At 35.6% G+C, this 27,492-nt stretch overlaps 1 long non-coding RNA gene across 1 annotated transcript in view; it reads right to left on the bottom strand.

Annotated features, from left to right (window-relative positions):
* Positions 1–5,144: 5,144 nt before the first annotated feature.
* LOC139006217 (uncharacterized) overlaps positions 5,145–27,492 on the bottom strand; it is a 788,050-nt gene continuing 765,702 nt past the window's right edge. Inside the window, exon 2 of the long non-coding RNA XR_011470746.1 lies at positions 5,145–5,228. This is a non-coding gene — a long non-coding RNA (uncharacterized lncRNA). The remainder of the gene's footprint in view (positions 5,229–27,492) is intronic.

Here is a 27,492-nt window from a genome sequence, read left to right on the forward strand (position 1 = left end):
TAGTATTTCCTCTGGGTTCAGAGTATTGGAGGTGGAAAAGACTGTATATATTATTAGGCTCCATTCTCTAGCAGGAGTTTAAGATTAATCCCTTGATCCTCACTGAGGAGAAAGATTGCCAATGTGGGACAAGTTCAGGAAATAATTCAGTTAAGAACTAAGAATGGGAACACTTGGTGGGATAAGAAAGTGGGCAAAGGTTTTCCTTTCTGTGTTGAGTACGCTTCAAGCATTAATTTTCTTCTGATTATCTTTCTGAAACATCTTTCTCTATTTTACTTCTTTCTCTATATTCTATAGGCATCCCTGACAACCCTGCTTACTTTTTGCTTTTCTGTTTTTGAGTTTATCTTTCATGTAGCAAGGACAGGAAAAGAACGCTGGATTTGTACCAAAGAAATTATCTAGATAAGCTCCTGTTTGCTCCTCAGTATCTGTTGGAATGTGTGTTCCCCTCACTTTACATTGAAAGAATGTTTGCTTCATAAGAAATGCAAGTCATTTAACTGCCCAGGGTTATCATTGATACATATGCAGCACAGCTCTCTCCATGCACTGTAACCTGTCTTCACACTCATTTCATGGAGTCTCCTATGTATATGTTAAAGAGTTAGTATTATAGTGGAAATTTCAAGAAACTTGAAATCTCTGATCACAAGAAGTTTACAGTCTGTGTTTACTAAATATTTAAGATCTGATGGGAATGTGAGTTATTTGGTTTGGAAAGTCCCAAATCTAAAGTAACTAACCACCTTTGTTTCATTGTTAACAGGATTAGTGTGCATTATGGTCATACAGGTTAGTTGATGTGATATTTCATAACCAAGAAAAATTCCAACTTTTCTTAACTACTAATAAAAGCACATGTGGTCCTGTCTCTTCAAATAAATGATGACAAAAGCTGTGCTCTTTTTTTAATCAGTGGTTGGGATCATCTGAACATTTTCAGCATTTTAACGTGACTGGTTATACTGTTTGGTATTGCTTCTACCTGTAGTAGAGTACCAAAACATAGTTTGCACTTAACAGTCATTCATTTAATCAACTTAACACATAATTACTGAGTATGTACCTATTATTTGCCAGGCACGGTATAGATTCAGGTTATATTGCTGACATCACAGACCCTGTTTTCATGGAATTATAAAGAAGAAAAAGCAGGCACACAAAAACTGCATAATTTTAAAATTAAAATGTTGGTAAGTACTATATAAAAGAGTCATAGAATTCTTTTGTTGCCTGTGGAAATAAGGTTCTTCCAAAGGATCACGAGAAAAGCATGATCCACTTTGGAGACCCGCTCATGGAAGGATGAGGTGTAGCGGTAAGAGTTATTCAAGCAAAAGTAAAGGATTGCCCCCACCTGCCCAGTGTCTTGTCTACGACCAGATGGCTCTGCAACTTCCTGCTGTAGAACAAGTTCAGTGTCTGTGGCTGCAAGTCTGCACTTGTCCTCACCAAGCCCAGGAGGATCAGGGCCCAGAGATGCAGAACTTCCCTGTGTCTCATCTCCCCATCTGCACCTATGCAGCCAAGGCTGCATTTAGGTCGCAATCAGTGCTGTAATTCTTCAGCCGAAGGGACTGCTAGAGAGAGAACCATGGGCGAATGAATGGACAATCTTTTTTGAGTTTTGATGATCTCTCCTTGTGTTTGAGAAGAGGTGAGCTTTCTTTCAAACTAACCAATCTTTTTCCTGGCTCTTTGTGGGCTTGTGCTGGGCCTGCCCCCTACTCAATCCCTTTTTTGGATCTCCCAGGGTTTCCTGTCCCTTATCCAATCTGATCCCTTTCCCAGAAGACACTTCATGGTCACCATCTTGGCTGCTACTGCACATGCCTCAGCAGAGGAATTTCCTTTTACTGGTTCTACTTCCCCCCCGCCCTTCAGTAATTGGGGGGGAGGAGGGACACAAGCTGGTTGTTCCCTGGGGAGATTGGAAGGCTTGTCCTTCCTGCCTACTGGGGATTAGGTCCCTTTGGTGGAGAATGCTGCTGTCCCCTGGGGCATCTGGAAGCTCTAGCTTCCTAGTTAATCCATCTTAATTAGATGTCTGGCTCCCTTCACTTTTGCTAATATCTAACTATTTGCCTACACTAACTCTTCTAGATTAATTTGATTAAATCTTCTTAAAACTTTTTTCTTTTAATCCAATTTGTGGATGTAAATTTAAGTTATAATTAATATGAAAATAAAACAATTTCCACACTGGCCAAATAAAAATAATAATTTTAATATTCTGTTAAACGGAGTAATTTCCTTACTTTTACTATGGTATTGCTAACATAATTGGTGCTGGATCTCAGCTGAGGCGTTAGTGATCCCAAACTGCTAGTTGAAACAGACCTTTATAAAATATGGTTTGGAAAAAGAGCCCAGTGGATTTAGCTATGTAAACACATAGAGTTGAAAGAGCCACATCAAATAGACTCTGAGGCAGGCCAAGCTGCTGAAGACTTCACCAACTCAGTGGTGGGTCAAATGTAAGGATTTGCATTTTCATTACTCCTGCGCTCAGTCTGTTGCCACCTTTAAATCTGCAGTCTCTCTGTCTTTCTGTCTCTCTCTCTGTCTCTGTCACACACACACACACACACACACACACACACACACAAACATCTATCCAAAAAAATGGTTACATTAATAAAAGTTTTTAAAAAATCATTATTAATCTTTTCAGTTTATCTTCTAAGTTTTGTATCAAGTACAGGTTTATTTTAACAGTAGAAAAGATAAGCAAATTGCAAAAACAAGTAATTGTGATTTATTCTGTAAAAGTTAGAAACATACTTCTAATGGCTAACATAAAACGCATGCTAACTTTTCACCGGAACTCTGGACTGTGGACATACTGCTACCCTAAGGAAAGGAGGTCCCGGTCTTCTCTTCATCCTCTTCATTCCATGAGTTTACACTCTCCACAAATGCAGTCAATGATTCAGGGCTGGGCCAGACCCGGCAGAGGTTGGTAGGGAAGGGACCAATTCCATTTGACAGTCTCAAAACACACAAACTCTCTTTTGCACTTTTTCCAAGTCACACTTCTTTTGGATATAGACTTTGAGAAAGATATGATGCATAGATAGATGATTGATAGGTAGGTAGATAGATAGATAGATAGATAGATAGATAGATAGATAGATAGATGATAGATAGATGATAGATAGATAATAGATAGTATAGATAATAGATAGATAGATAGATGAAAGGTGGATGTGTGGGGATGGAAAGATGATAGATAGGTAGATAGATAGATAGATAGATAGATAGATAGATAGACAGATAGATAAAAAACAAGTATGATAGATGGGATAGAAAGAGGAAATCATTTTTTCTCCCTCTGTTTAAGGCATGTATTTATCTCTGTCCTGAGCTATGGCTGAACTAGATAATAGAAGAGACATCAGTTGCACATTCACAATCTAAATTCTGCCTCTGTCACTCATTTACTTTTCCAAATAAAGAGGGTACATTTTGGAGTCAAGTAGGCCCTACATTTAAGTCTGTGAAAGTTACATCTTCCTTACCTATAAAATAGTGGTCATACAATTTCTACAATATTAGGTTTTTTGTTCAGCACATATTTACTGAATAACTGCCACATGCCAAGCAGTGTTCAGTCATGGAAGGATAGCAGTTAACAAGACAGACTCACTTCTAATGTCATGAAGCATACCTGTTATTACTGGAACAAAACAAATATGTTTGTAAAAGTTCTCCTGTATAAAAATATTCAATAAATAATTACTTTTCTTTCTCCTCAGTGACAGTTTTATAGCATAACTAGGGGCCAAGTGCACAAATTTGTGCACCTTGAAAGGAACTGTGGGCCATGAGGCAGGTCTCAGCCCATCCTCCGTGCCCACTCCCAGCCCCTCCTGCTGCTGCCAACAGCCCTGCTCCCACCGCTGCCGCTCCCATGTACTGATGGCACAGAGCAATTGGGACCAGCGCCAGTAATGGGTGCGAGCCAGGCCAGCACTGTCAGTGCATGCGAGTGGTGGCTACTGCCCTGATCGCCCCTCAGAAGCAGGTGGAGGTGAAGAAGCACTCAGTGGTGATCGGGGCCGGCAGCCACAGCTAGCACCCACTGATGGCTCCAAGTGATCGGGACTGGCGCTGGGCACTGCAGTGGGTGCGAACAGCGGCTCCAACGCCAGCTGCCGGGTGCAAGTGGGGCCAGCATAGACAGTGGGGGTGAGAGGCGGCTACCAGCCCCAATTGCCCCTCAGGAGCAAAGAATTTTCAGTAACCACCAGAGGCTCACCCTGATGACAGTAACTGGTGCCCTGCCTTGGTCTGACACCCCCACTTACCTGCTCCATCATCCCACCGCGGCCGACACCCGCCATGTTCTGTGCTCTGACACCTGCTGCTGACGCCCGTTGCTGACACCCGCCATGTACTTGCATGCACCCCCTGGTGGTCAGCGCACATCATAGCGACCGGTTGTTCAGTTGTTCAGTTGTTCTGCTGTTCGGTCTATTTGCATATTAGGGTTATATATATATATATATATATATATATATATATGTGTGTGTGTGTGTGTGTGTGTGTGTGTGTGTGTATATATATATATATATATATTAGAGGTCCGGTGCATGAAATTTGTGCACTGGTGGTGGGGGGGGACGATGTCCCTCAGCCCATCCTGCACCCTCTCCAATCTAGGACATCTCTCTCACAATCCAGGACTGCTGGCTCCCAACCTCTCGCCTACCTGCCAGCCTGATCACCCCCTAATGACTCCCCAGCCAGCCTCATTGACGCCTAACTGCTCCCCTGCCGGACGGATCACCCCCAACTGCCCTCCCCTGCTGGCCTGATTTTGCCCCCAATTGCCCTTCCCTGCCAGCCTGGTCACTCCCAACTGCTCTCCCCTGCAGTTCTGATCTCCCCTAACTGCCCTCCCCTGCAGGCCTGGTTGCCCCTAACTGCCCTCCCCTGCTAGCCTAGTCTCCCCCAACTGCCCTCCCCTGCCAGCCATCTTTTGGTGGCCATCTTGTAACCACATGGGGCAGCCATCTTGTGCGAGGGTGTGATGGTCAACTTGCATATTACCTCTTTATTATATAGAATAGATAATTAAATCATATATAAAATATATAACTAGGAGGTTTTATAATAACTGATTTTTTAAAAATATATATTTTATTGATTTTTTACAGAAAGGAAGGGAGAGGGATAGAGAGTTAGAAACATCGATGAGAGAAATATCGATCAGCTGCCTCCTGCACACTCCCTACTGGGTATGTGCCCACAACCAAGGTACATGCCCTTGACAGGAATCGAACCTGGGACCCTGGAGTCTGCAGGCTGACGCTCTATCCATTGAGCCAAACCAGTTAGGGCTAATAAATGATTTTTAAAGAAGTATTAAAAACATGTTGATCTAAAGATTTATTATCAGATGGCCTTTGATTCTCTTATTCTTAATTTCATATAAACAGGCATTTGCTCTGCTTAATGAGCTTTAACATTCATGTACCCGGTTAAAAATCTTCTATTCTATTGGCTATATTTTACTGTCTATTAGACTAGGCATTCCACATTTATCTATACATTTAGCATTATCCCTCATTACTCCAGAATGCGTCTGATAGCCACACTGTCCACACCTGTTCATTCTAAGCTGTGCACACATTCACACTGTTTCTCCCTCAGAAATGTCTTTTCAGACCCAAAGCCTATTCAAATGCTTCCCATGCATTAAGTTCCTGTGCAAGTCCTGCATTCCTCTGATATTACCCCAGACTAATCGAGTATGCTTAGGATTTCTGATTCTTTCACTGCTTATAGCTACAAAGACCATATTTCTTGAGCTACTCCTATGCTATACATGGCTCTGTTTGTTTTTTAACTATAGACTTCTGTAAATTGTTATTTAATTTTTCCACAGTGCTGCTTCTGTCTGTTTGGTTAGATTGTATAAGCTCCAGCTAGGCATTCAATATTGAATGGTAAATGAGTCAATCAAGCAACCAAACTGCATTTTAACTATTCTCTTGTGAGGATAATTCATATATTATTAACTTATTTTGGCAATTAAAGTGGTGGAAGCACTATGGGTATGGAAAGGTAATTTCTGGCTCACCTCAAATCACAGCACAAGCCAATGTATATAGTACTTGACCCAGGAATAATAATTGGGTCGAACAGGGACCTGTACCAGAAAGAAACCTTCTTCATATATTGGGGGTCGGGGGATGCAGATACAAGGCACAAACATTTCTGTAAGGTTGTTGCAATGCTTGCTCCCACACTCTTCTTTTGGTGACTAATGGAGAGATGAAAACTCATGATATACAGAAATAAGCAAAACTACTAAACATTGTCCTCAAGTGGAATTCTAACAACCAATCAGTCTCACTATGTCTTACAGAATGCCAAAATTACATTGTATCACATTCTTTAAAAATAAAAGTTTCATAATCAGTAATGTCATGTTCAAAAGCAACAATATAAATGAAATCTGCTCAATCTATTTTGATGTATAACAATAATAAAAGAAGAATGGCATTTACTCATAAAAAGTGGAATAGCAAACTTCTCTTTGCCCTTTCCTGCTGTGTCTTTTCAGCTATGTGTTTATGTCTCTTGCAGATCCGGCACTAACCTGTGTTCTGAACCAAATCAATGTATCTAGTAAAGTGTAAAACGCTGGGCCATTATAGTGATGATCTTTGTTCTGCCATTGCTGACATCTAAATTTACTGATATTGATATAATAAGCTATTTGTGTTTTCATTTGTATAAACCATAATGTGGCTTAGCTTATTGATTTTGCAATCAAGATATAGTTTACAGAAGTGTTTATAAAATGAACTTGTAAACACATGTTCTTTACTCATTCATTAATCCAACAAGTGCCTCTTAAATTGCCTACCTTTCGCTAAGGGCTATAAAAAATTCAATTAGGGGTAGTGGTAGATGTGCAAATGGTATAAAAATAAAGATGGGCTATTTAAACAATTTATTCAAGAGGTTAGAAAAAGGCTTTACATAGAAGAAAAGAAAAGAGAAAATAAACTAAAAATATGGTGATAGTTTAAAAAAAAAAAAACAAGGAGGAAATAAATAGTGAAAAACTAAGAGGTAAAAATCTATTGAAGAAAAAAGACACAAATAAGAACAGACTCTTGAATGCCACTTCTTGAACCTTGGCTTTCTTAACCTGTTGTGTTTTCTTTATCTAAATGTATGACTTCAACTCTTCCTATGTTCTAACGACTTCTACATCTTTGCTATATAAATTCTACATGCCATTAACTATGAAACATTCCCATTTGGATGTGTCATTGCCATATAAAAAGCAACATGCCAATAATTAATAAAAATATGCCCTTTTCTCACTCCGAAATGTACTTTTTAAATTGTATCTTCTTAGTTTTTTAGAAACCAAGACAGAAACCTGGACATAACTGTAGATGCCTTTCTCATACTCCCATTAGCAACCAAGTTGTGTAGACTATACCTTTTTAATCCATTTTTTCCTTTGCATACTACCCATTGATAGGGTCTCTGGCCTCTTCCATCAACCCCTCTCCCCTTTTTTAGTTGTTTTTCTGTTTGTTTGTTTTGGGTTTTTTTGTCTTGATTTTTTAGTTTTTGACCTAAGTTAGATGCACATTACCTTTTACAGTTTCTCTGCCTCTAGTCTCACTTTCTTTAAGTCTACCCTCTACAATTCTTAGACAGTGTTATTTTTCTAAGAATTTTAAATTACTTTCATATCATAGAGAAAAAAGCCAAAAGTACTAAACCTAATACACAAGGCTTTTAATTCTCCCCACCTCACCCACTACCCTCCCCGGACCTATTTCTCTAATTCCTCTATCTTTTTTATTCCTGCTGTTGTCTCTTGTGAGAGTACTCTTAGCCCTTTATTTTCTATCTAGCTCTCTCTTGGTATTTTAAAAATCTAACTCAACAATTTATTCCTCTAGAATCCTTCCAATGTTGCAGTACAATGTATATACATACATATGACTTATGTCTATGTGTGTAAAAAAATATATGTATCTATAAAATAACTTTATTGAAAATGTTTTAGTATTATGTGCATAAATAGTTCTAAAGGGTGTGTTCAAATATTGACTTGAGACTCCTCTCTCTGTATTGCTATTAAACAACTGTTACCCTATCTATATTCATTGAACCTCACTTTCCACATTCATCAAATTAAAAAGATTTTTAATTACTCGATAACCTGTAAACTTTTAAATTCCTTATGGCATTTTATTTTATTGTTTGGTTAATATGTTTTGGGGTAATTATAAATAATATAAAGATATATGAAATAATAGAAGGATTTTGGAGAAGGTTTGTATGTGTTCTTTTGGGTATGTCATTTTCACATTTATTTTGTTTACCTTTCCTTTCTCATTTACTGACACATTAATGTCATTTTTCAATCTAAGAGCAAAGCACCTTATTTATATGTAATAGCAAAATCATAAATTGTTTGATTTATTGAAAACAATAAACCAAACATGTTACAGAAGAAACCAGTGCCTTTCATTGGTATTATCTTCTTCAAGATGACAGCTGATCTCAGGAGGCCTGAGAATTCTTAGTTGTATGAGTTTGTGACTAATAGGTGGTTTGATGTGACAACATCTGGCTATCTTGGGAAATTGAACTATCTTTATGTTCAATACCGTTTGTGTCTCATTCTTTGTAGGTTATTGTTGGAGGCCTGTGGGGACCTCTTTTACAGTTTGCACTCACAGACAATATGAGATCAGCAAGAACTCTGTAGTTTTACTGTCATTATTGATCTGCTGCCATTCCATTTGGTAGCTAATTTGCTTGTTAGCAGTAATTTTAAAAGCTATTTATATTTTTTAGAATGGTCCATGTTATGTACCAAACTTTAATTTTTTTCTGAATTGAAGCAAAATAGTATAACTTAGCACTGAAAAGGTGTACTTGTGCTAAATATTTTCTGATTTATGGCTTGTGAATAACTGTTTCAAAATCATAAATGTATTATTGTAAATTTTAAAGATTTGATAAGCAACATATAAGTTTAAACACAAAAGGAAAAAATAGTGTACTAGTGAGAAAATGTTATTTGTAAAGCATCTTTTAGCCTATAAAACTTATATGCAAACAGTAAGAAGGGTGATGTATTAGGAATTCATGAACACTGCTCCTAAAGTTGGGATTTATTTGAAGTCGAACACTCAATAAATGTATAGGTTGATTGACTGATTCTTTCTTCTGAAGGTGACCATAATGCACCCTTCTTATCCATACCAACTGTTGAAGGAAAAAGTGCCTTTTTCTGCTTCTATGGAGAAACAGACAGGATTTCACTTTCTGAGGCCATTTTCTGACACATGTATTCATCTGAAGTGACTTCCTAATAGGTGTGTGTGTGTGTGTGTGTGTGTGTGTGTGTGTGTCCATGAGCACAATACCTAAGTAGGGAGAATTTATAGCTCTGGGAAAATTTAGTAAAAAAGAAGCAAAAAAATCCAAACAAGTGGCTAACAATATATTTCACTCAACTTAAATATGCCAAATGATTAAATATATTTGGGATTATTTTAATTGTATAGCTGAGGTTCATATAACATATAACATATATGAAAAGAACAGGGTGCGTGCAGTTGTCACAGGATGACAGAATGCAACTGAAAACCCTGTATAAAATTTGGAGCATCAAGTAGCTGCAAAGACACTGAAAGAGAGGATTAGGAAATAAATCTGACCACTACAGAGGAAAACTAGAAGCTTATAGTGAAAGGAAAAAGTTATCCAATTCAGAATTCACTCCATGAATACTCACATTTTCCAAAACCAGTAAAACATCAAAAATTGTTTCTGGATAGCGATGCCTGGAAGAAGCAAAAATAAACTGTTTCGGAGACAATTTGCACTTCCATATTTAAGATCTAAGGGATTATCCCAAGAAAATGGAGACTATGAAAAAAAAGATTAGGTTGGGGTTGGTAGGAAACACAACTTCTAGAAATGGAAAAGACAGTTAATGAAATAAAATGATCAATTGAAGTGTTTAAGAAGATATCTGAATCATCTGAAGAAATAATTAGGAAAGTAAATGATTCTTTGGAGAAATTACTGACATTGAAATGCAGAGCGACAAAGGAAGGGGAAATGTAAAAGAGGATAGGAGGAAAAAAGGATTTATAAAAAATGGATAAAAGAGGGTACTACCTGAACTACTGGTATCAGAGAAGAGACAATAACAGTAAAATGGAAGAGACAATACTTGAAAATGACATAATTTTGCCAAATTTATGAAAGATGTCAGATTCATCAGCATTGTCAGACTTAAGGAAGGAAATAAGGCAATAGTGGGATAAATATAAATAAATCCGTATCTAGACATACCTTATAGTACATTTGAAGAACATTAAAAACAAATAGCTTAAGAGGAGTGGTGGAAGAGAGATAAGCCACAGAGATGGCAATTAGAATGGCAACAGAATTCTCAACAGCAAAACTAAACAAACACCAGGAAATAATGACAATATTTTTAAATTGTTAAAGAAAAACAACTCTTAACCTAGCATTCTCAGCCAAGCTGAACTACCACTCAAGAATGAGGACAAAATAAAAACATTTTAGTCTGATATTCAGAGAATGTGCCATTCTCCAATCTTCACTGGAATAAAAGCAACGGGTGTACTTCAGGAGGGAGAACATTTCTAGACAGAAGGAGTGGGACATAAAAAGCTTTGTGAATAATGAAACTAGGCATTAATTGAAATGGATATTGATTATCAAAAACAATAACAATCGATACTATAAAATATTAATGTGTTAAATGGGTGGGTTGTGAGGAATAGTACTCTGGGATCCTTGTGTTAATCGGAAGAGAAATAACACTGATCAAATATTGAAGTAAACTGTAAATAAAAGTATAAATAAATAAATAAATAAATAAATAAATAAAATGAAGACAACAAAGCCTTTCAAATCTCCTTTACCACTCAAAATATGGTTTGCTCAGTTGAGTTTCAGTGTTATAAATTTCAAAGTCATTTGTCAAATAATAACCCATTTAGCATTTTATGCATACCTCAAAATTTGCTAAACAATTACATCCTCAAAATAGTTCAGCCTTATCAAACTGTGCACTACATTTATGTAACATGAATATCAATTCATGCCAAAACTATCCATTAAAACTTTTTAACAAAAGAATTTCTAAATATAAATTTATAATATAGTATGTTATTAGTCAAAAATCCTTTTAGAAAGCAGATGGACACACTTAAATTGGACAATTTGAAGAACAATTGATAGGGACATTTAGGGAAAACAGCAAAGAACACCACAGTGTCCCAGAGCTAGAATCAAAGGGTCCATTCCACCTCCAGCCACAAAGAGACAAAACTGGGGCATGTGTACAGGTTTCCAGTCAATGTAAAACACCTGGCAAGGAGGAAAGAAGTGGAATGTATAAGAAAACATCCACACTACTTCTCCTTGGCCAACTTAAAATAGAAGCCAAAGGACAATAAGGGCTATCATCAATACAGTCTACACATATCAGCCTCCTGGTCACAGAGTTGGGTGGGCAGTAATAATAGAGGCTGGGTCTGCAAGGGTAAGTAGAGATTATTCAGCACAAGGGATTGGTCTGTTTTAAATTTAAAATTAAATTAAAAACTAGCCCTAGCCAGTTTGGCTCAGTGGACAGAGTGCTGGCCTGCAGACTGAAGGGTCCTGGGTTCAATTCTGGCCAAGGGCACATGCCCGATTGCTGGATCGATCCCCAGTGGGGGGAGTGCAGGAGGCAGCAGATCGATGATTCTCTCTTATCATTGATGTTTCTCTCTCTCCCTCTTTCTTCCTCTCTGAACTCAATATATATATATATATATATATATAGAGAGAGAGAGAGAGAGAGAGAGAGAGAGCAAAATCATGACCATTGTAGTGAAAAAAACAACAAACAAACAAAATAATGGAGCCAAGTAACTGAAACAAAACCAACCCATATTCTCACAATTGGAGGTAACCACTATGGTGCATAATATTTCAGATCAAAAATTAATCACTGGAATGATTTCTATTCAACCATGCTGTGACACAATAATACTTATGGTACAATGTTTGTATTTAACTGTCTATGTGATGTGTTCTTTAATCAGCTAAGTGGAAACTCTATCACTGGAAAATAGTGCCTGCATTAATTACTATAGTTAAATGTTTGAGTGTGTTCCATAACACTTTTAATAATGAAGCCTTAAATTATATATATATATATGTATATATATATATATAATTGTTTCTAACTAATCTCCAAAAACATTAAGCTGAGACACCACCTAGAAATAACCAAAGGACTCTACACTCTTATCCAGCTGTAATGGTGTTTGCGTTTTACTTTTTAAAGATTGCCTTGAAGAATTAGAGTTAAGACAACAATTGAAAATAGCTGTCTGAGTGACCAGGGCTCTTCCACTGAGACACAGTGTTCTTCATCCTATTCTTATGCAGACACGAGTGGGAGCTTTGCCTGTGTACAAAGCAGAGAGCATATTTTCAAATTATTGTAAAGAGTTTCAGTATTGTCTGAAAAGATAAAGTGGCATCAAGTTGTTTACTGCAGAATGCCCACTCTAGGGTTTTAGGCAGTCTTCACACTTCAGGTAGCTTCTCTAGCTTACCAAAGAGGAGGAGTCACCCTAGAGCTGGTTGCTGCCTTTTTATGGTTGCTGCTGACTTTGAAAATATTTTGTTTTAGAGATTTTCTACTCAATATTATATTTCTAAGACCTTTTGGTATTTTCTCTTCTCTCTTGATGTTAACTGGAGTTGGATATCTTTTAAACACATTTATTCTTTTACTAGAGGCCTGGTGCACGAATTCATGCACCAGTGGGGTCCCTTGGCTTGGCCTGCAGGATCGGGCTGAAACCAGCTCTCCGACATCCCCTGAGGGGTCCCAGATTGCGAGAGGGCGCAGGCCAGACCAAGGGACCCCACCGGCGCACGATCAGGGCCAGGAAGGGATGCGAGAGGTTGGCCAGCCAGGGAGGGACCATGGGAGGGCTCTAGGGCATGTCTGGCCCATCTCGCTCAGTTCCCATCAGCCAGACCCCAGCAGCAAGCTAACCTACCAGTTGGAACATCTGCCACCTGGTGGTCAGTGTATATCATAGCGAGTGGTTGAGCAGCCTTAGCATATCATTAGCGTATTACACTTTGATTGGTTGAACAGATGACCAGATGACTGGACACTTAGCATATTAGGCTTTTATTATACAAGATAAATTATTTATTTGATGATATAAAGTTATGATAATCTTGTTAAAATACATACATTGCCATATGTAACTCAATTATTTTCTTGCTCTTACATATCTTAATTTTATGTCTTTTCCTTTTTTTGTCTGCTTTTTTTTTATGTCCATCTTACTGATCAAGGGTGTTTTCAGTTAATAACCAAAGGAGAACAAGTCACAGTAGAGTTTTAAACTACTTCTTGGTGGCTCAAAGATTCTGTTTCACGTTTCCTTTCTGTACGATTAATTAGAGAACCATGCTAGTTTGGTGAAACTAAGTGAGAGGTAGAGATATCCTTATCTTAAGGCCAACTCAAAAAGACCAGCAGTTAAATATAATGGTGGTCTTAATGTTAAACTTATTGCTTGCCTTCCGCATCATGTATCTGAGAAAAGTCCACCAGTGTCCATGGGAAGTAGAGTAGATTAAAAGGATAATGGGTGCTGTTATACCCGTATTAGGTGATATCCTTGGACAGATGACAGCTGAGACACTATAATATTCACATCACAGACTATGCAAGGCAAGATGTCAGAAAAAATACATTATCTGATTTGTTTGCCTATCATGATGGTTCACTACCTCTCTATTATAAAATTCTCAACATTTCCCTGCCCACTTCTATAAAAGCCTTTGATACTTATTAATTAAATAAGTTAAAAATAATTTAATTTTAGGGTTGATATTTTTGCATCTCAAATGATAGGAATACATTAGGATTGTTGAAAATAAGGATTGGTCTTAACTTTTGATATATTTATTGTACTTTTTTATTGTTTTACCAAAAACATTCATATTTCAAGGCCTTCATTGGGCACTTTTGGTTTTAATTTCTAATTGATGTTTCTAGTTTCTTGGGATATATTCTTAGAGGTGGGATACTAGGTCAAATGGGAGTTCCATTTTTAGTTTTTTGAGGAAACGCCATAGTGTTCTCCACAGTGGCTGCACCAGTCTGCATTCCCACCAGCAGTGCACGAGGGTTCCTTTTTCTCCACATCCTCGCCAGCACTTGTCATTTGTTGATTTGTTGATGATAGCCATTCTGACTGGTGTGAGATAGTATCGTGTTGTTGTTCTGATTTGCATCTCTCGGATGGTTAGTGACTTTGAACATGTTTTCATATGTCTTTTGGCTCTTAAGGGCAGGTCCTCTTGAGCATATTACATGTATCTGCTATTCAAAGTTTTAATTTATTACGCTAATCTGCCTTCTAACTACATTGTTTTAAAGATCATATCTACATAGTTTCAGTTTCACTTGAGAGTAAGTCATGTTTTATGAATTAAATTTGCCTCTGATGACTTATTTTTAATGTAAGAGAGAAAAAGAAATAGTGTTAATATAACTGCAAACCAAAAATTAAACACAAAAAACATATGACAGATTTCCCACTAAGATGAAATAATATGTACTGGATTTAAGCTCTTTCTAATAAAACTTATAAATGAACAAAATATATGGAATGACTCTTCTCAAGATTTTAGATACCAAGCCAGGATGGACACTGTTCTCAGAGAGACAGGAAACATGACGTGAAGTCTATGATTGTTTATGGTGTGAATACTGATTAGCACATGTATGATAACTACCTGAAAGGATTATAGAAAAGAGTGTCCAATGTTTACAAAATGTTGAAAATTATTTCTATTCTCAGCAATCACAGTGGAAAACTTCAGAATTCATAGGTGTTCAGTTAGAGTATTAACAAGGGTCATATCTCATTAGAAAAATTTAAATTTCTAGTTCTGTTTAACAAAGCTTAAAAGCAAGACCCATAAAAATGAAACTGTTTTTAAATAAACCATATTCCAGAAAAAAACCACTGAGAATATTTTTAGTAATACAAAAATATCTAGCTTACAACAATGATGAGAGAAAATCATTGATCGGCTGCCTCCTGCACGCCCCCTACTGGGGATCAAACCCACAACCCAGGCATGTGCCCTTGGCTGGAATTGAACCTGGGACCTTTCAGTCCGCAGGCCGATGCTCTATCCACTGAGCCAAACCTTTTAGGGCTCCATCGGTTTTAAGAGAGTGGAAGGGAGGGAGGTGGAGAGAGAGAAGAAGAAGAAGAAGAAGAAGAAGAAGAAGAAGAAGAAGAAGAAGAAGAAGGAGGAGGAGGAGGAGGAGGAGGAGGAGGAGGAGGAGGAGGAGGAGGAGGAGGAGGAGGAGGAGAAGGAGAAGGAGAAGGAGAAGGAGAAGGAGAAGGAGAAGGAGAAGGAGAAGGAGAAGGAGAAGGAGAAGGAGAAGGAGAAGGAGAAAGAAGGAGAAGGAGAAGGAGAAGGAGAAGGAGAAGGAGAAGAAGAAGGAGAAGGAGAAGGGGAGGGAAGGGCAGGGGAGGGGAGGGAAGGGAAGGGAAGGACTGGACGGGAGGGGAGGGAAGGAGAAGAGAAGAGAAGAGAGGAGAGGAGGGGAGGGGAGGGGAGGGAGGGAAGGAGAGGAGAGGAGAGGAGAGGAGAGGAGAGGAGAGGAGAGGAGAGGAGAGGAGAGGAGAGGAGAGGAGAGGAGAGGATGTGAGAGAGGACTGGGACTGGGGAATGAACTTTCAACCCAAGTATATGATCTTGACTTGAATAGAACCAAAAACCCTTCTGTAGGAGTTTGACTTTTTTATGTTTTCTAAACACATTTAAACAAAATAATAAAAGTGGGGTTTCTTTTGGTTCTTCTTTAAGTTATTTGTATTTTTCATGCTGTTCAAGCTTGAGAAGCCCTGAGAACTGTAGATGTGTGCATTTTCCTCATGGAATGTGAATCAAGTCAAATGCATAGCATGCTACTTTGTCCGTTGATCTTAGAAGAGCATATGAATAAACTGAGCTTCAAATTCAGTGTGGGAGGAGAAATGTATGGTATGTGTATCAACTTTACAATGTTTCTCTTTAATTAGAAATCATGCTTGATTGTTTTTTATACTTTCATGTGGGGGGTGGGGGTGCGACTGAGTAAACTTTGTCTATCAGTTACCAAAGTGTTTCACGGTAAAGGAAATTGTAATTGAATATCTATGAATTTTTGCTTTGAGTGGAAGAATGAAGAGTGAACAAGTGTCTCTTTGTCAAGCTCCTAAAATTGTGTCCAAACAGATTCAGCTGCAAATGCAGAAAACCCTTCTTTCCCTCTTTAATAATATGTCAAGCCCTATAATTTATCAGTGAGTTAAAATCCTACCTTCAGATACATATACCACTTAGGATTAGGCCCATCTGCTTATCATAGGGACCCCAGAGAAAGATGGCTTAAATTAAATAAACATGTATTTCTCTCTCAAAAAATTCCAGAATTAGCAAATTCAAGGGTGTTATTGTGGTTCTATTCCATGAACTTAAAACCGAGGCTTCTTTCATTTTATTGTTCTGTGACCTTAGGATGTGACTCTTGTTCATCCTGGTCCAAGATTATGGCTAGAGATTCAGCCATCCTTATCAGGAAGCCAAGTATAGAAGGTGATGAAGAAAGAAAGCAAAGGGCATATGTCACGTGCCATCTAAAAAGGGATTTCAGCAGCTGACGCTACTACTAATCTAATATCTCATTGACCAGAATTTAATCACCAACTGCACTCAATTAGGAGGGAGATGGGGAGTTGTAGACTTTTTAATGGGATAGTCATGTATCTAGCTACAGGAAAAGACAGGGATGGGTATGAGTGAAAATTAACAGTCTCTGCATTATAAGCATTATTATGTCATCCTCTCTAATATTAGATCTGCTTTACTTTTTCTCTAGAGCACTTACCACCATGTGACATAATTCCTATTTCACTAATAATTTATTTCATTGTCATTTCTGCTGACCAAAGTGTCTATGTTACGAGGGAAGGAATTTTTGTTTGCTCTCATGAAGAGGGCAAAAACAGAACTTGGCACACACTTGATGCTCAATAAATACTCAATCAGTATTTGAATAAAGAATGAAATAAAGTAAACATGGAACTCTTTTACCAATCTGTCTCACTGTAATAAGAATAAAAAACATTAATCTTACTCAAAAAAGACAGCACCTTTGTTTTTTACTAAAACATAAGATAGTGGGTTTGAAATAAAAGAGGTGAGTGCAGATAGAAAAATTAAGACAGACATAAATGCAATGAGTCATGAAGAATAGAAAGAATTTGGATTGCAAAGAAGGAAAAAGGCCTTCCTGTCAGAGTAGAGCTAGGAAAAGCATAGAGATGGAAGATTTAAGTGGTTGAGGATGAAAAGAAAAGTTTGGATGGGCCCACCCTAGCAGTCAGAAAGAAAACAAACTTTGTTTTAACAGTATGTTAGCATTTGAAGGCTTTTCCCTTAGGACAGCTCTTTTATATTGGTTAATAATTTTATTTTTGTAATCAATTGATTAGGTGTTATCACCAATTAATACATGAAGATTAAATACCCAGATTGGATAGATTACTTACTTATGGTTACATAATTCATTAATTATTTTATATCAATTCATTGAGCCCCAAAGAAGTCTCAACACAAATCTATTGTGTTTTAGTTGTGCTCTTTTGTTCAGATACCAGTGCTAAGGTACAAGACCAAACTATACGTAAGAAATCACAAGGAGTTGAGATATATTGTAATCATTAACAATATTTTCCATTGATTTCTCTACTTGCAAAGTGAGAATAACCTGTTTTTAACCTCACACTGAGATGCAGATAAAAATAAACGAAACCTAACTTCACATTTTATGTTGTCTGAATTTTATCATAAAGAAAATAAATTAATTGCTTATATTTAATTTACACAATGGAAGTGAAGTTGCATATGCAAATTGAATAACAATTAGATACTAGGGTTTTAAATGTCTTCTTATAAAATAAACTACATTAAATATAGATAACACTTGTTCTTCATCTATCACCAATTATTATTTTTCCTGTGGGATAGTGTTTCTGCAAACTTTTTCTTTAACTGAATGGTTAATAAAAGGGGAAAAGAAACTAGTGTTCTTAGTCATTGTGTCAAAAAGTCAGTATGAAGATATCTTTTGTCAGATTAAGGTGAAATGAATTAAAACTGAAAACCTTGTACATGAATGTGTATGTATATATCCAGCACAATTCAGAGCAGACATAGTTCAAATATGAATAGCATTTCTTGTTATTTCTATCTGTCATTGATTAATGGAAATGGTGAAGAATATTAAAATTATGAGCAAAAATTATCTGAACAAATGTTTTACACATTTAGTAAAATATATATTAATGTAATTGTACAGGAACTATCACTGATACAACTAACCATAGAACTGTAAAATGAATTTGGTTTTAGAATATTGAAAGCTCTGTCATTATGGCTAATATTAACTCTACTAGAGGCCTGGCGCATGGAATTCCTAGGCCTGGACAGCGATCAGGCCTGCTCAGGGCCTTCCTTCCCTTGGCTGCAGGCTGCCAGCCAGGGCCTTCCTTCGTTCTGCCCCATCCCCTGGTGGACAGCACACATCATAGAGAGTGGTCGAACTCCCTGTTGGTGGAACTCCCAGGGGGAATAATTTGCATATTAGCCTTTTATTATATAGGACAGGCTGATAAAGGTCTATTGCTCTTAGTGATGCAGTGATGTTGCAGACAGGAAACTGGTAATTAGAGCTGACTTACTGGAAATAAAAGGGCAGAAAAAGGGCACCTTTGGATAATGATCGGTAATAGAAAGACAAATGGTTTGAGCAGGTAATAAAGACTAATGATCTCATACTGATAGATGATAGAAAGGGTTAAGTCCTAAGTAAGTTAGCGGATTTAATGGTGGAATAAAGTTATAATTTATTTTGATCCAATAGAGTGATAATCTAGAGCCTTATTTGAGCTGAGATATTTTTCTCTGGTGCTCTGTACAAGACAGAATGCTCTGCCATATGATGTAATGTGCAAACTTGACGTTTAAATGCATTTCATTGTAATTGTTTGAGACTTAGACCTTCCTCATTGGTTTTCATTTCATTTACAGAGGGGTGAGTATGTGTCTTCAGCTCTGACTAATCAAATCTTGCATTTCTTTCTGATAACATTTTCTTCTGCTTAAGCACTGTTTGTAATAGTTAAGTGCTGGATAACATATTAACCATTCCAGGCTACTGTAAACTACATAAAGTATCATAGATTAACTTTGCTAAATTGTAATTTCAAGAATGAACCAGGGACATAACATACTAGTACTTGTCTATCAGCATGCTTCTTAGATTCTCTATCTATAAAATAATGTCATTAAATCCAATGGTTTCCTTGGCAAAAATCCAGACATGGTATCCTTAATTTGGTCCCTTTGGCAGGGAAAAAATGGAAAATTATATATATTGCCTTGGGAAATGGTTTATGTTTCAATATGATAATTATCACAGCAAACCACAGTCTTGGCCTTTCTTATTTGTCTCTGAAAATAGGGAAAATGCTTTCCTTCAAGACAAACAGAACTGGGATCCTATGTGTTATAATCTAAAGCTTGCTGAGAGGTGTGCTTATTCAAATAGTATCAATATATCACATATTCTTATCAAGGTGTCATTATATTATTTATTTTATTTCTACATAAAAATGAGAAATAATACTGTGCTACATATTATTGGAAATATGTCATTTTATTTATTTATTTTCCCATTTCTGTAATCTTTATTGTTGAAAACATTACATATGTCTTCTTTTTCCCCTATTGACCCCTTCTAATCCACCTTGCCACCTGCCTCAGGCCTTCACCACCCTATTGTTTGTATCTATGGGTTATGCATATATCCATACAAGTTGAAATACGTCATTTTAAAACATGAGACACAACTAAAGCAGTGATTGGGGTGAACTACAGCTTTAAATTTATATAAAGGACAAGAAGAGAGGTTGAAAATCAACAATCTAAGCTATGATTTAAAGCAGAAAACAATTTTAGCAACTTAAATACAAATAAAGTAATAGGAAAAGATAGATATTAGCACAATCAGTGAAATAAGAAAGAAATGCACAATAGACATTCTAAAAGCAATGACTTATTTAAAATATTAATAAATTTGATGAATTATCAGCATGACTGAACAAGAAAAAAGAAACTGCAAATTACCCACAGGATGAATAAAATTCTACAAATAAGGCAAATAAAATAAGATATCAAAATTAAAAAAACTGTATGCTAATACATTTGAAAATTTAAATAAAAATTGTCAGACTCCTTGAAAAACAAATGTGGCTAAAACCAACACAAATAGACTACAAGTCCATAGTAATCAAAACAGCATGCTGCTGGCATATAAACAGACATATGGATCAATGGAAAATAATCAAGAGCCAGAAATAAACCCATGCCTTTATGGTCAATTAATACTTGACAAAGGAGGCAAGAACACACAATAGAGTAAAGACAATCCATTCAATAAATAGTGTTGGGAAAACTGGACAGATACATGCAAACAAATGACACTAGACCACCTTCTTACACCATATACAAGAATAAACTAAAATTAGATTAAAGACTTAAATGTGAGCCCAGGCCTGTGTGGCTCAGTTGGTTCGGTGTCATCCAGTGCACCGTCACCAGTTCCATTCACATGCTCAGGTTGAGGGCTTGATCCCTGGTAGGGGGCATGCAGGAGGCAGCCAATCAAAGACTCTCTCCCTTTCTCTCCAAAATCAATTTAAAAAATCTTTTTAAAAAAGACTGACATGTTAGACTTGAGACCATAAAAATCCTAGAAGATAACATAGGCAGTAAAATCTTGGATATTTACTGTAGCAATATTTTATCTGATACACCTCCTAAGGGCAAGGGAAACAAATGAAGAAATAAACAAATGGAACTACATCAAACTGAAAAGCTTTTGCACAGAAAAGGAAACCGTCAAAAAAATTAAAAGACAACATATTGAATGGGAGAACATATTCACCAATGATACATCTGATAAAAAGTTAATATCAAAAAATTTATAAAAAACTTATAAAACTTAACACCAAAAAAAACAAACAATCCAATTTAAAAATGGGCAAAAGACCTAAAAAAAGTAAAAATAAAACCAACACAGTAGAAATAATAAAAAAAATTCTATGGTCCTGCACCTGTTAAAAAATGAATCTTTAATTAAAAACATTCTCAAAAGAGAATTCAGAGCCTTAACTAGTATATTCTTCCAATTTTTTAAGGAAGGCATATCAACCTTATTCCATCCCTTTTAGAGATTATAAATAAAAAGGGCACTCACCAACTCACAAAGCCAGTATGGTTCTCATGCCAAAATGTGGCAAAATCATTTAAAAAAAATTACAGGCTAACATCTCATTATTTCTCATGATCATAGATGCAAAAATTGTATCTCAATAATAAAATATGAAATACAGTTGTATAGCCAAGAACTAGGATGAATTCTAGGTATGTTAAGATTGGATTAAAATATAATTCACACATATTTATATTTATGAAAATATAAATCTCATAACAAAATTATGGAAAATAAATGGATACTATCAATATATACATATAAATTTCACAAAAATTTATGACAAAAACTCTAAGTAATCTAAGAATAGGAGATTTTTATTTTATTTTTCAATTACAGTTTACATTCAATGTTATTTTGTATTAGATTCTGGTGTACAGTACAGTTTTAAACTGATGAACTATATTGACAACATATTTTCATACTTAGTGATGAATTATAGTACTTTACTTAATGATGAAATATTCAGTATTTTTCCTTGAGTTATGTACATAAGAATGTCCCTTGCCACCATTTCACTCAATAGGGTACTGAAGGTCCTAGTCAGTTCCCAAAGCTACATAAAAAAAGAAAACTATCAAAGCATTCAAAATTTAAGAAAAAAAATTATTATTTTATATAACATAATTATATAAGTAGGAAATTTTAAAATGATAGGAATTATTAGATTTATTTAATGGTTTAGACAAGACAAGGTAACTGAGAACAAGGTATATTTAAAATATCAATGGTATTTTCATGTAATAGTATAAAACAATTGAAAAATAAAATGTACAATTGTCACTATAGCATCAAAATTATCACATAAATTGCTGGTGTGAGTTTAAATATTTATAGCCATTTCAGAGCACTGGCAATATCTACTAAAGTTAAACCTACTCTTTGCTCATGACCCAGTAATTTCACACTTCAGTTATAAACTCCCAAAAGTTAGTTCATATATTCACCAAAACATGAATGTTATATTCACATTAGCATTATTCATATTAATTCAAAAGTGGAAACAGCTCAAAAGTCCATCAACTGTAGGATAGTCTTTGAAATACACAGCAAATGTAAACAAACAAATGCAACAACATAGATAAATCTCACAGATACAAAGATGATCAAAATAATTCAGATACAAGAATATATACTCTTCTATTCCATTGATTTTAAGGTTATTAACTAGAAAATCTAATCTGTGGTTAGCAATTGAAAGACAAGATTGCACATCACACTCACCAGTCTGAGAAAAGTTGAAAAACGATCGCTTATGGAAATACAATGCTGATGGCCAAGTTAGTTTTTTCACTAGCATTTTTCTCAAAGGAAAATATTGAGAGTTACTGAGTGTGAATGAAAGAATTGTAAACAGTGGTGTGTTCATACTGTAGAATACTATGTCAACATTCAGGGATCTTTGTGATCTACTCCAGCTCACCAGTTCAAGTGAACAGAGGGGTAGAAATCAACTACAAAACATTTGCTCAATGGTTTAAAACTAATAATAACAGCTGCTGTAATGCCTGGCTTGACATTGTAAATAGGTTTAAATTTTCCCAAGTAACCCAAACCCTTAGTGATTGATCTTCCTCCGTGCTGTGCATGAGAAGTTTACTTCTCAGGTTTATGCAGTGGAAGGTGGTGCTTACCAACAGATAAAGAAACACATGTCCTTTAATATTTCTAAAGACAATATGTTTAAAATGGTTTTCAATATGATTTTTATGGAGTCAATAACCTTAACTTTCTTGGTATATCTTATCTGATCAATATATTTTAAAACGAGACATCATCAGTCCTATGGCCTAATTAAAAAAAAAGTGTAGATAATCTTTGAGTTCTTATCCTTGCTTCACCTTTTGTTGCTGTTTCAAAACTTTTAGTAAAGTTTTGACTTAGCAGAGTGAAGGCTTGAGGACATTGGGTAGGGTGGCAGAGTAGGGGTGGGGAGTAAGGAGTCTAGAAGGATACACACCAGAGTTCATGGATGGCTTTTTCGGTTGGTGACATCACAGATGATTTATCTTTATAATAAACCTGTATAATTTCCCACATTTTTATTGGACAGGGATCATTCATTATTGTATTATTTCACAACAAAAAGGAAAGGAACAACAAGGCATGTCCTAAAGATCGAAGCATTTTTGAGTCAGCAGCTGGTCAAATAAATTGGCTCCAAGTGTTCTAGCTGTTAATATGGGAAAGCAATCTGGTCAACAGGCCTAACTTGGCCCTTTCCTTCTTTGCTTACATCATTGTGACGTGCTGGCAAGAGAAATCAGACTCGCCACATAAGTAATTTTTGCTTATATACATTTGGTCTTTGGTGCTTTGGATGGAACAGAGCAGTCATGTTCAACTTGAAATCAACAGCATATCCCAAATGAAAGTTTTTTCCAGCGTTGGTTAATTTCTGACATAATTATCAGTTAAATCATCCATTCCGTTCTGTTTCGAGTAGAAGAGTGATGTTAATGATTTAAATATGTGTTGGGTTATGCTCATGGCTTGGAACCTGTCATACTGCTAACAATAAAATTTTGAACATGAATTCTGAGTCTCATTTTTGAGTCAGAGATCAGTTTCATTCCTGTTAATGTGCCCAACTTTGCGATTAGTATGCATGAGATTTTTATCCGGTTTCTCCCACCCCTTCCCCTCTGCATAAGATTTTTAAATGCTTCCCTCCTTTTCACAGTTTTGTATCACTTTAATGTCCTTGTCTTAGCATCATAGTAAGAGCTTCAGAATAGAGGTGAATAGAAAATTCTGAAGCACATGGCTTTGGTAGTAATTAACTGCAGCACATTTCAAAGCTATGGATATTTAATGTCACCGAAGTATCAGTTTTACATTTGGTTCAATACCGTGTGTGGGAATTAAATGCAGAACAGTGTGTTATCACTGCTTAATCATGTAAATGGCATTCACATGTTAGACCTCTGTTCTTAATGGAATATTTGCTTCTTTATTTGGAAACAAAGATTTTTTGATAAAGTTAAATTGGTTTTAAGCATAAGCATATTCTTAAGAAAATGCCTTTTATATTTTCTTACTGGTGCTCAGTTGTAAGTTAACGTCACAGTGTGTGGTATGACGATGTTGCACATTTTATCTTCATCTGGAAGTACAGCACAAGGCTGCTAACCATGCTGACACTGAAAAAAAAATGGCAATAATGCATTTTATTTTTTATCATGAAAATGGTTTATAAGCACTTAAAATAACACAAAATGGGCATTAAAAATGAAGTGTAGTAGCTATGCTGATCATTAGTGTATTACTTCTCAGGCATTCATTTCAGCTGTATATCCTGGGGGTAAGTAACAGAAAACATTGAGGCAACATTGATTTAGTTGTCTCTAAGAGATGATTTCCTAAAATTATCTACTACAGAACTTACTCTAAGGCAAGTAATAAAAAAATTATATTCTTGAAATTTTTTGTTTCTTAAACATTCATCAATGAATTGCAAAGATTTTGTAAGTTGGACTTCTGAAATTATTTTAGGGCATATGAAATTTTAAGGAAAGAGCTAAATTAAACATGGTTATTTGCATATCAATGACATGTAGATAAAACACTTGTTGAGTGTGCTTACCTTAACAGAAATAAACATTTGAAATATTAGAATCATTTTACTTCTTAAATTAAGGTATTCATTTCATTGAGATCACAAATGTTCATTTCTTTATTATACCAGAAAACACTTCCTAATAGTACAGTATTCATTTAACCTTTGGAAAGTTGCAATTACATCTAGGAAGTTATTTGTTGCTCTTTCATCTCATCAAATGAGTAAACAGAATAAATTTATCAACCACCAAATGTAATTTGCATTGTAATAATATGCTGGAGAAATATTGAGAATGACTGGCTAAATATTTTACAGTAGTTCACAGTTTTGAAGGATTTCTGAATTCAAATTAAAAAATCTTATAACTGACCATGAAGTTAATAGCTAAACATTATTTACAATCAACATAAAAATTAAAATAAAAAAATTAACTACAGAAGTAAATGGGTTATGTCAGGCACATTTGTAAATACATCTACTTGATAGATATCTAAAGAAATTATAACTAATTTAGGACCTACTTCTTTTCATATATATTCATTAGCGTGAATATATGAATTAGTCAAGATTTCTGATTCAGAAGCCTCATCCATGATGCCTTTGATCTATATTAATTTCTTGCTTGTAGATCTGCCTCATCTGTGAGATTGAGAACTTGTTGTCAGCAGTAAGTTTCTCAATTATTCTTGAGCTGTAATCATTTATTGTATAGTACTTTATAATAAGAATTCAATCACTGCCCCTTGGCTTCAATACAAAATGGCTTGACCATTCTTCAGTGACTTCAATCTCCTAGGCGCAGAGAGTTAAAGACCCTGTAGAGATTCAGGACCTTTCCAGGAAACAACCACAGGAGCAATAACAACCAAACAAAATCAAATGAGACTAGACCATCTGTATTCCATTACCCCTTCTCCTCAGAAAAGTGGCTGCCTCGCATGTCTAAGATAAAAAGTGGTGGTGGTAGGGGAGTGTCTTGGTCAGTTGTTTGAAGAAATATAAAATTCTATTTCTAGAAAACTGGAAGGGATATACATAGAGAGCGTACATGAGTTGTTTTTTAACAGCATTAAATTTAAGAAAATTTGGAGGTATTTAAAAGTAGGTGCCAAGTTTAAATACAAGTCTGCTGCATGGGAGAAAGGACTGGACTGGACATTCAGATTTGGTTACTACATTAGACTTAAAAATGATTTATTGGTACTCTTAAAAGTTTGTATGTGTTTTGCAGGAGGATTTGGCATAGGATACGTAATTACTATAATTACCATGTTCATCTGCTTCATCTCATGATAGAAATAGTGATAATATAGCCATTTCCTCAGGTACATAATATTTTTTAAGGAACACATACCTTAATCTAGTCATTTCTGCTAGTCATTTCTCATGAATTTCTATTACTTTCTATGCTAAATATAATGTGTTTCTTCAAGAAAAATCTTAAATAATCTAACATTATGCCTAAAGCACTAAGAAAAAGAATAAATGAAGTCCAAGTCAGTAAAAAAAAAAAAAGGGGGAATAAAAAAGTAGAGCACAATTAAATGAAATAGAGAACAAAAAGACAACAGAGAAAGTTAATGAAACAAAGAGATGGTTCTTTGAAAATATGTATGAAATTGACAAATCTCTGGCTAGACTCATTAAGGAAAAATGACTCAAATAAATAAAATCAGAAATAAAAGTGTAGAGGTTAAAATGGACACCACAGAAATCCAAAAGAATGTTCAAGAATACTATGAAAGGTTATTTGCAACCAAACTTGATAACATTGAAGATGTGGATAAATTCTGAAAAATATATAATCTTCCTATATTTATATAATCATGAAGAATTAGAAAACCTAAATAGACTGACCAATAGTAGGAAAATAAAACAGTAATAAAAAACTCCCCAATACAAAAGTTGATTATCAGATTACTTCACTCATGAATTCTACCATTCAAAGAAGATTTAACACACAAACTTTTCAAACTCTTCCAAAAAATTTAAAATGGAGTACTTACTCATTTTATGAGGCCAACTTTACCCTAATTCCAGAACCAAGCAAGGACTACAACAACAACAACAAAAAGAAGTTGTAGACCAATATCTTTTATGCAAATATCCTAAACAAAATATTAGAAAATCAACTATAACAATGCATTAAAAATATAATACATCATAATCAAGTGGGATCCATTCCAGAAATGAAAGGGTGGTTCAACATTTGTTAAGCTACAGCATCCATTTATTATTAAAACACTCAATAAACTGGGCATAGAAGGAAAGTACCTCAATATAATAAAGGATATACACGACAAACTTTATCTAATATCACACTCAATGGTAAAATACTGAAAGTTTTTTTCTCTAAAATTAGGAGCAAGACAAGTTTGCCCAATCTCACCACTGTTGTTCAACATAGTTCTGGAAGTCTTATGAGAGCAATCAGGCAAGAGAAAGAATGTAATCTGGAATAAAGAAG

Source organism: Myotis yumanensis, unplaced genomic scaffold, assembly GCF_028538775.1.
Source record: "Myotis yumanensis isolate MYYU_CA2020_CCGP unplaced genomic scaffold, mMyoYum1.0.hap1 SCAF_1, whole genome shotgun sequence".
NCBI lineage: Eukaryota > Metazoa > Chordata > Mammalia > Chiroptera > Vespertilionidae > Myotis > Myotis yumanensis.